Raw genomic sequence first — 9,971 nt, 5'->3', positions numbered from 1 at the left:
CGAACTAAAAGACCAAATGCCTTGCGTAGTTTCATCTGAACATGCTGAACCAGGACTGGTTTGAAATCTCTTTTCGAAGCAGCATAAGGTAATCCCAAATAAGTGACTATTGGCGACGACTGAAAAATAACACCATTGCCGCAATCGAGAGTCGCCCTGACATTATCCTCTAAACAATTTACAACAAAAAATTGACATTTTTCAAAACTGATAGAAAGGCCCAAACCTTTTAAACAATTAATTAAAATATTAAAATTAGAAACAAGACTAGACTTGGACCGGCTTAGAAGGATAATGTCATCAGCATATGCAATGTAAGACAGATTTCGAGATAATGAAACAAACGAGCAGGAAAGAGAATTAAGGGCAGTAGCTAAACAAGAATTGAATATATAAGGAGAAATAATTTTTCCTTGTCTAATTCCTCTACCCACATGAATTAATTTGGACTGAGATGAAGATGAACTCGGACAGATACGGATCTTTAAACCAGAATACCAAGAGCGAAGGACTCGTATGACAGCTAGGGGCAATCCAGCATGGATTAAAGTGAGCAGAGCGGATGCATGAGAAATGTTATCAAAGGCCCCTTTGATATCAATCAAGAGGGCGTATAGCGGTTGACCAGAGATTCTCGCTTCTTCAATAACTTTGCTGAAAGATGCATGGGCATGGTCACATCCCAAACCTTTCTTGAAACCAACTTGATTAGAACCAGTGTCAAAAATTTCAAGAAGATCCTTCAAACACAACTCAAACACTTTCCCAATCATAGAACCCCTAGTAATTGGCCTCCAGGAGCTACAAGATGACAAGTCTTTTTTCCCGCTCTTAGGAATAGGCGTAACTATGCCAATATAGAATGACGATGGTACTAAACCAGTAGTAAGTAAAAGGTTGAAAAATGCCAGTAGAGTAATAAGAAAAGAAGAAGGAGCAAGTTTGAGGTGATTAGCAAATAAGCCATCATGATCCTTAGCCGACTGCGCCTTTAACATTTTGATTGCTCCACGTAACATATCCTCAGAAATCCTGTAATCAGTTGAAAAATTCTTCAACCTTTCATCTAATTGCAACACAACACTGTTAGAATCGTACAAAGTCGACAACTTAGAAAAATAATTTTCCCACTCTTTTAGCGACGGTGTGGAATTAGTATCAGGCATGTTAATCCGCCTATTGCCTCGGAGAACATTCCAAAGGAGATTTTTGTCCTTGTCGTTATCAATGTTTGAAGAAGCTTCTTCTATGATCAGGTTATTATGACGACGGAGCTCTGCTTGGAATTCAGCCTTTCTCTTTTTCATTAGCAAAAAAACTGGATGCGAGTCTCTTGGCTTACCGAGGGCCCGCCATTCCCAATACGCTTGTTTAGCCGCCTTATTAGAATTTACCAAAAAAGGATTGAGGCTCCAAAAAGGTTTCTGCGCGCCCAATCTTATCCTATTAGTAGAAAAAACTGCCGCAGCACCATACTTTAAGCAATGGATTAATTCAAAATAAAGACAATTAATAGTCAAAGAGGGATTACTATCCATTGAATCCAAACTATCAGGGATATAGACTTTATCAATTAAAGTCCCAACTCTTTCTTGGTAAAGCGGTCTAAAATTTGGATTCCAATCAACCCGATCAAAAAATTTAGGAAGCTTATTACCAGAAAAACGAACTGGGGAAGGACGAGAAGCCAAAGGGGGTATAAGGAACTGAAGCGGCATGTGGTCACTAACGGGGAAATCTTCGATTACAGTATCCACAGGCAAAGGATCACTTGGGTTAGAAGAAAAAACATGATCAATATTAGTTGTACTACCACTCCAATGAATATAAGTAAAGTCCTGGGACTTCGGTAAAACAGAAAAATTAGGAAGACAAGAAGATAAAATTGTACCCCTTTCATTTGCTATATTTGGATCACAGTTAAAATCACCTAAAATATAAGTACGCAAATTTGACTGTAAACTAGAGACAAAACGACTAAGATTAAAACAGCATTGAGTAAACGCATCAAAAGAAATATCATCATGGTAATCAGTCGGAAAATAACAATTAATTAAAACTACGTTTGAAAAACTACAAGCACAAAAATTTGTATCAATTGCTAGAATAGCTGCATTAAGAGACTTGGGTAAAATAGTAGCTAAACCACCAGAGGGACGACCACCAGTCGGTGTAGCGGGAACAGCAAAAATATCATGCTCAGTGGACAGACTAGAAAGCAGATTCAACGAATGATCAAGGAGGTGGTGTTCCTGAAGACATAATAACGATGATTTTTCATTCAAAAAACTATGAAGTATGAGAGGAGAGGGCATTAAAACCTCGAACATGAGTCAGACTTGAATAAAAGATGTACTGTTAATTTTTTCCTACTTTTAATCACTGGTCTGTTGGTATTCAAGACCCACGGTAAAAAAAAAAATATAAAAAAATAAAATAACAAAAATCGCATTTTACAATGATTAGCACATAAACGTCTTTCTTTTCTTACACACAAGACACCCCACTGAAAAAAATTCTCGAAGAAACTTGTGTGAGGTCAGAATTGAAAGAAAACTATGATATCCTCAAATTTTTCAGCGCAAATTTGGATTAAAGTAGCTATGGTGGTACCATAGTGATGAAATTTTCGTAACCTTAAAAGGAGTATGAGTTGGAAATCAAAAGTTCAATTTAATAGATTAGTCATTTTTACTCAGATCTCATAATGTCTATAAATTAACTTATATGTTCAGTTTCAGCACACAAACTCCTGGAATTAGAGAGAAATTCCGTTCCTTTTTTTTGCTATTCTGATTGTGAACTTGCAGATTTGTGTAGCTAAAAACCAAGGCCAGAAACTTTAAGTTTTCATTAGAAAGTAAATCTTCAATTCTGCGAGCTTTTGCCACAAAGAACTTTGTTTTAAGCTTGCGAACTTTTGTCACTTGTTTTAAGCGGCAGATGGAAAACGCTAATATAAAGCTAGAAACATCAAAATTTCAACATCCTTTTTAGAAACTGTAAAAATTGTATGTACATGAGAGGGACCGGGTATTGTTCGCTCCAGAAGTAATGAATGACATAATGAGATGATCAATGAAATGAATGATCAAACAATTCGTGGTAACGAACTGTAGTAAGGAGCGATCCGGCTCAACAGTAACCGAAACTCTAAAAAATGGAATTTTGATATCAATAGTCACATCAAAAGAATCACATTGAATGCTGATTTTAAAATATAAGTTCCAACTTGTTTGATCTTACCTATCAAAAGTTACGAGCCTGAGACACTTTGACTTATTTTAGAAAATAGGAGGAATCACCCCCTAAAAGTAATAAAATCTTAACAAAAATCACACCATCAGATTCAGCGTATCAGAAAACCCTTCTGTAGGAGTTACAAGCTCTTATCTACAAAAAAGTGGAATTTCTCATTTTTTGCCAGAAGACAGATCACGGATGCGTGTTTATTTCTTTTTTTGTTTTTTGTTTTTTTCCCAGGGGTGATCGTATAGACTCAGTAGTCCTTGAATGTCGCGAAAGGGCTCATTTTAACAGAGACTAAAAGTTCTAGTGCCCTTTTTAAGTGACCAAAAATTGTAGGGCACCTAGGCCCCCTCCTACGCTCATTTTTTCCCCAAAGTCACTGGATCAAAATTCTGAAATAGCCATTTTATTCACCATAGTCGAAAACTAAACCTAATAACTAATAACTAAACCTAATAACGATGTCTTTGGGGACGACTTGCTTCCCCAGAGTCCCCATGGGAGGGGCTGCAAGTTACAAACTTTGACCGTTGTTTACATATACTAATGGCTATTGGAAAGTGTACAGACGTTTTCAGGGGATTATTTTTAGTTTGGGGGGTGAGGCAGAAGCTGGGAATGGGGAGGGTTACGTGGGAGGATCTTTCCATGGAGGACTTTGTCATGGGGGAAGAGAATTTAAATGAAGAGGGCGCAGGACTTTCTAGCATTATTTAAAGAAAACGACGAAAAAATAAATATGAAAAAAGGTTTTTCAACTGAAAGTAAGGAGCAGAATCAAAACTTAAGACGAACAGAAATTATTATGCGAATGAGGGGCTCACCTCCTCGTAATACCTCGCTCTTTACGCGAAAGTATTTTTAGTGGTTTCAACCATTTATTCTTCGACCTTTCTGATTCAGGGGTCATGCTTAAGGAATTGCGACAAAATTCAAGTTTTAATGTAGAGCGAGGTATTTACGAGGGGGTGAACCCCTCATATTCGTAATAAAAACATAAAAATGTAGAAGTTCGTTACGTAAGTTATTTCGTAAGTTATGCATAATTTTTACTAATGAAATCGTTCGAAAAAAAATTAAAAGTTCTAGTTGCCTTTTTAAGTAATAAAACATTAGGAGGGCAACTAGGCCTCCTCCCACGCTCCTTATTTTCTCAAAATCTTCTTATTAAAACTATGAGAAAGCCATTTAGAAAAAAAAAATTAGTATGCAATTTTCGGTTTAATTATTTATGTGCAGAGAGCCAAAACCAAAACATATATTAATTCAAAAACGTTCAGAAACTAAATAAAAAAAAAACAAATTTTTTTTTAACTGCAAGTAAGGAGCGACATTAAAACTTAAGACGAACAGAAATTACTCTGTATATGAAAGGGGCTTCTCCTCAACGCCCCGCTCTTTACGCTAAAGGTTTTTACTGTCTTAAAAAGTAGAGTTAAGAGAAAGTTTCAAGCTTCAGTGTAAAGAGGAGGGCGTTGAGGAGGTAAAACCCTTTTCATATATGGAGTAATTTCTGTTCGTTTTAAGTTTTAATGTCGCTCCTTATTTTCAGTTAAAAAAAATTATTTTTTTTTTATTTAATTTAAACTGAAACCCAACTCTTTTACCTTAAAATTATAGGAAAGTAATCAGTAGGCTCCGAACTCAGAAACTCGCAGAACTTACTAAAATCCTGATATCAGAATATCTGCCAGCATGGACTGTCGAATCTTGAACCAAATCGAATGGACTGCAGAACTTGGTGTTAAGTAACAGCTAATTATATAGCTAGACATTCGGGTATCAGAGCCCAGCCCAACCTCCTTACAAGATTGAGCAGGTAGGGAGAGTCCTCAAATTTTTTATTAGGATATTCGTAATAATGAAGTTTCAAGTCTAAACTTGTTGGGAAGTATAAGCTATAATAGGAAAAGCCCACGTTTGACCAAAAAAAAGACCAAAAGATAAACATACACTTTGTGTAGGCCACAAACAGTGCGGCATATGCTGCAATGGGCACAAAAGGGACTACAAAACGTCTTAAAGCAAAAGGCTTGCGACAAGAGGCGGATATACAACATGTTGCCTTTATGAATCCTAAATGTTGATATAAATAAATACATTAGGCAAATCATCATCATTCTCCCTTGGTCATCTTACTAACAGAATAACGTTCGAATAGCTAAACGTTTAAAATATAATTTTTTTTTTTTTACTGTGTCCTATTCACTTTTTTCTCTTACTATTATCGACTAGGTAAAGTCACCTCAAAGGTATTGCCATTGGAATAGACTGCTTAGGATTTCATACAACCTTAGCTCTCTGAGGAAACTACCAAAAAAAATTTGACCCCAAAAGCTCCCGAGACCATAGTTAAATGTGATTAACCCTTAGTCAATGTGTGATAGCCCTGGAATATAGGATAGAGCTACATTCAACCTGCTATCTTTCAACCAGCACTCCGGAAACGATTCATCTGGAAAACATTTACCAAATTTTTCTCTGTCTTTCGAAGTACCACCATTCCAGAGCCATGCTTAATTATTATCATTATCGTAGCATTTAATATTCTAATCTTGGTTCAAGACTTGTGTTTCTATTCTTGCAAACCTTTTATTACTGTTAATAATCAAGCTGGGACCTTGGATATTCTGATTTTTTCATCTTCATTGTGACCACTACATTTACTAACAGTACACCTCAGGTAAATGAAGCTATTCACTTGATCAATCTTCGTATTACCCAAAATTTCAATTTTGACTTCATTGCAGTAGCTCGAGGTCAACAGAGCGACATACACTCCTCCTTCATTCCAAATATATAGGCGACTAAATATTATATTGGTGACTTCTAAAAATAAATTTTCAAACTCATTCCTGTGCCCTGAATCTTTAAAACCAAATTTATATATATTCATAATATTAAATCTAGGAAATTCAATTCGTATCCACAATCTAAGTCAAGGAGAGTTTTATCTTATCATTTGATTCCTTTCTCTCCCATAGTGTTTGCAATGTTCCTTGGAACTAAGTCCATCATAATTCATGTAAACGGGAATTGATATCCCTTCAACATCTTCAGTATTTTATCTCCATGTCCGCAAACCATAATATTCCAAAAACTCATTTACCATTCGTTCGGCACATGATGGCTTATTATTTCTTGATCCTTTTAGTACCACCTCTAGCTACTCTTTGCAAAAAAGAATCTTCTTCCACTCCCAAATTGTCAAAGAAGAAATTCTGATTATGTTATTATTGTTTCCCATAGCTTTATTACGGTTTATCAGATTCTCAAAATGTTCTGTCCATCTACCCACAACACTTTCCTTATTACTATTTGAGGCCTCATATCTATCTTTAACTTGAACAAGTTCGTATGGTGTGCGTGTAACTGAATAGCGTTTGACCCAACCCATTTAACTGAACCTAAATTTGACAGAACACCTGTGCAACATAACCCTCATCCAATTAAATCGCCGTCAAGCTCAGCATTCCCATTGAGCTTAACGTTCCTCCAACTCAGCCTTCTTGCAATTATTCTCTCACTTAGCTCAATCTACGTTTAACGGGATCCACATTTATCTCAGGTCCCATTAAACTTTACCCTCGCGCGATTCGTCCCTCCTGTAACTCGGCTCCCGATTAACCCAGTTTTATATGACTCAACCTCCATCCAACCTCATTGCTGCAACCATGAATTTAAACTGTGTTTGGGATCTGGACATAAAAAGTTTTACTAATTTAGAATTTAAAAGACGGGATGATACTTTTGTTTTTAGAAGAGGGCATCATTTGTTTAGAATTAAAGCAGCACAAAAAACTTGCGTAAGAGTCAACCAGTATTATTCGCGTCAACTTTCAGCGACTAAGACAAAATGGGCTGAATTACATATTCCAAGTTTATCACTGATTTAAGGAGATCTAGCAGAGCTGGGATGATTTGAATGGGCTGTGAGTCAAGTAGGGTTAGATTAAACAGGAGGTTTAATTGCAAGGGAACTGTGATGAATGGGAGTTGAGTAAAAGAAGAGTCGAATTTCAAAAGGATTGAATTGTATAGGAATTGATTCGAATAGAGAGAGATTTAAATGTGGGTTGAAATAAATACGGATTAAATTAAATGGGCATGATTTGCAAGGTGTTTAGTTGAACAGAGTTGAATTGCACAGGGGGTGAGAGGATTGAGGGTTAGGATAAATGGCGATTGTGTTAAACAGGGATTTAGTTAAACGGGGATTGAGTTAGATGGGGTTTATTTAAAAGGGTGTTCAGTTAAACGGGGGTACAGCTGCACGAGGGTTCGGTTGCACCGGAACCGTTCAAACTGACTACTTCCCTTCAATTTCTTAACACGCCGACACAAGAGTTTACAATTATGCTGTCTGCATGCATACTCCAGACCCTTCACAATTTATTCGGTAGCCTTCATTTAGAATCTCCTTAATTCATAAATTTCCACTGTCCTAAAATTATCTGTCACTAAAAATGTTTTGCAAAAATGTCCTTTTTCTACCAAGATTAAAGCGTTTTCGCTAATATTGTTAATATTTGAGCTGTGTTTTTCTAAAATTATTCCACCCATCTTCAACATTGTCAGATTTTAAATTATCCAGTTTCATATTTACCTAGTTCTTGAAAGTTCCTCTAAAAATTCTCATTTTGTAGTCTACCATTATTATAATATCCCGGAAGGTAGTTACAACTTTCTAAAATCTGTAAACAGAAAGTTGCAAATATTGCAAGGTAGAAGTTTCTTTTGAGTCTTCGTGGCTCAATAAAACTCAAGTTTTGACAGTGTGTATTGTAAGTTAATCAAAAGATATCGACACTCAAAATTCACGTGACGCAAAAATGGTCAGCTCTATCCAAGATTATAAGTTTTAATCAATCGTATTTTTTTCTTTATTCTATGCTTATTTTCATGTGTCTCAATTGCCACGATTGTTACAGGTTGTATTGTATCAATTGTCCTGTGTTTCATCAATTTTATGTATTTTGATTATTTAAACAACTTTGTGTTTGTGTTTATAACCGTTTTAAGCTTGACAAAGCATAAAATACATGTCCAGTCAATTTCCAGTCCAAAATGAACAATTATGAACTGTGTAGGTAATTTTGAAGACCTCACTGCCTTTCCATGGACTGGCCATTTTTGCTTCATATGAATTTTGAGTGTTGATATATTTTTATTAACTTACGATGTGTAAGAATGACAGTTCAGTAGGGACAAATCCTTTTATTCGACATTGAAAATAAAATAACAAAATCAATGGATATTTCGGTTATATAAACAGTGATCGTCCTCGGCAGATAAACTAAAAAGCAAAAACGCAAAAACTTCAGTTTATCTACTAAAGAATTTCCCTTACAAGACAGTTTAAGAGAGAAAATAGGTTTAAATTAAATAAAAACAAAAGCAACAACAAAAATTTAATTCATAAGAAAATCCAAATCTTTCGACTCCACATCCAATAGGAAAAAACATCCAACGGGCCTTTATCAACGGGAAAAAAAAGAAATGAACAAGAAAAAGAAAAAACAAAAGACAAAGCAAATAAAAACTCTAATCTTAATAAAATTCCAAAGTATGGCAAAACTGTAATCACAGAAACGACACCAAAATCTCTAGATAATTTCCCTCTTTACCAATCTGATCTTATAGTAAGATCTCTCTAATCTTATATCTGATCGTTCAGTAAGAATCTAGCTCCCGTATTGTGAAAATCAATATATGAAATAAATAGCATTGGTAATCAGATTACATTTGAGTAAAAAAATGATTATAACTGTGCAATTCCACTTTTTATTGAAATCCCAATTAACGCTAAGGAAAGGGTAATAATTGGTGAAGTATATCGTTCTCCAAGCGGATCTGCGACTGAATTTCTTGAAACATTAGAAGACGTTCTTAGGAGAGATTTTGCTGAGAAATGTGAAGTTATATTGATGGGTGACTTTAACCTTGACCTTGCGAAATTGTCATCTAGGCAGGCTTCTAATCTCTTGTCTTTACTAATTTCGTACGGATTGGCTACTTCTATAAACATACCAACAGGGATTTCAAACCAGTCAGCAACATTATTTGACAATATTTTTTCATCGCTACACTCCATAAAGAATGAAGTACTGCTTTTTGACATTTCCGACCATTTGCCAGTTTCAGCCCTGTTTCAAATCCCCCAAAATCCACAAAGATTAGTCATCCAGGATAAACCGAGATTTTGTTGCTCACCAGTGGAGCTGGATAGATTGAAAGAAGATCTTGGTACACATAAATCTTTACCAGAAAATATTAGTATAGGCAATTATAACGACATATTTGGCCGGTTTTATGACACTGTTAAGGAAAAATTCATGTCTTATTGTCTAAAAGCTCCTTAAAAAAAATCCTCGATCAAAAAGACCAACACCTGTAGCTCCCTGGTTAACATCTGGAGTCCTAAAGGCAATAAAGAGGAACCAGAACCTTTGTAAGGAGCACAAAAAAAAAAAAAAAAAGGCTAAATTAAGCATTTAAGTTGTACCCTAATTTTCTGAAATCAATTATTTGCAGAGCTAAAACAGTATATTTTACAAAGAGATTTGTTGGTTGTGCTAAAAATATAAAAAAGACATGGGACGCTATTAAGGAAGTTAGTCGGCCGTCTATGAAACCAGAAGGTCTCCTTAAGTCTCTCATTGTAGACGATCAACTTGTAACAGAAAAAGGCCAGATTCGACATCATATGAATAAATTCTTTG

Source organism: Artemia franciscana, chromosome 7, assembly GCF_032884065.1.
Source record: "Artemia franciscana chromosome 7, ASM3288406v1, whole genome shotgun sequence".
Classification (NCBI taxonomy): Eukaryota; Metazoa; Arthropoda; class Branchiopoda; order Anostraca; family Artemiidae; genus Artemia; species Artemia franciscana.
Note: the sequence above shows the minus strand (reverse complement) of the source record.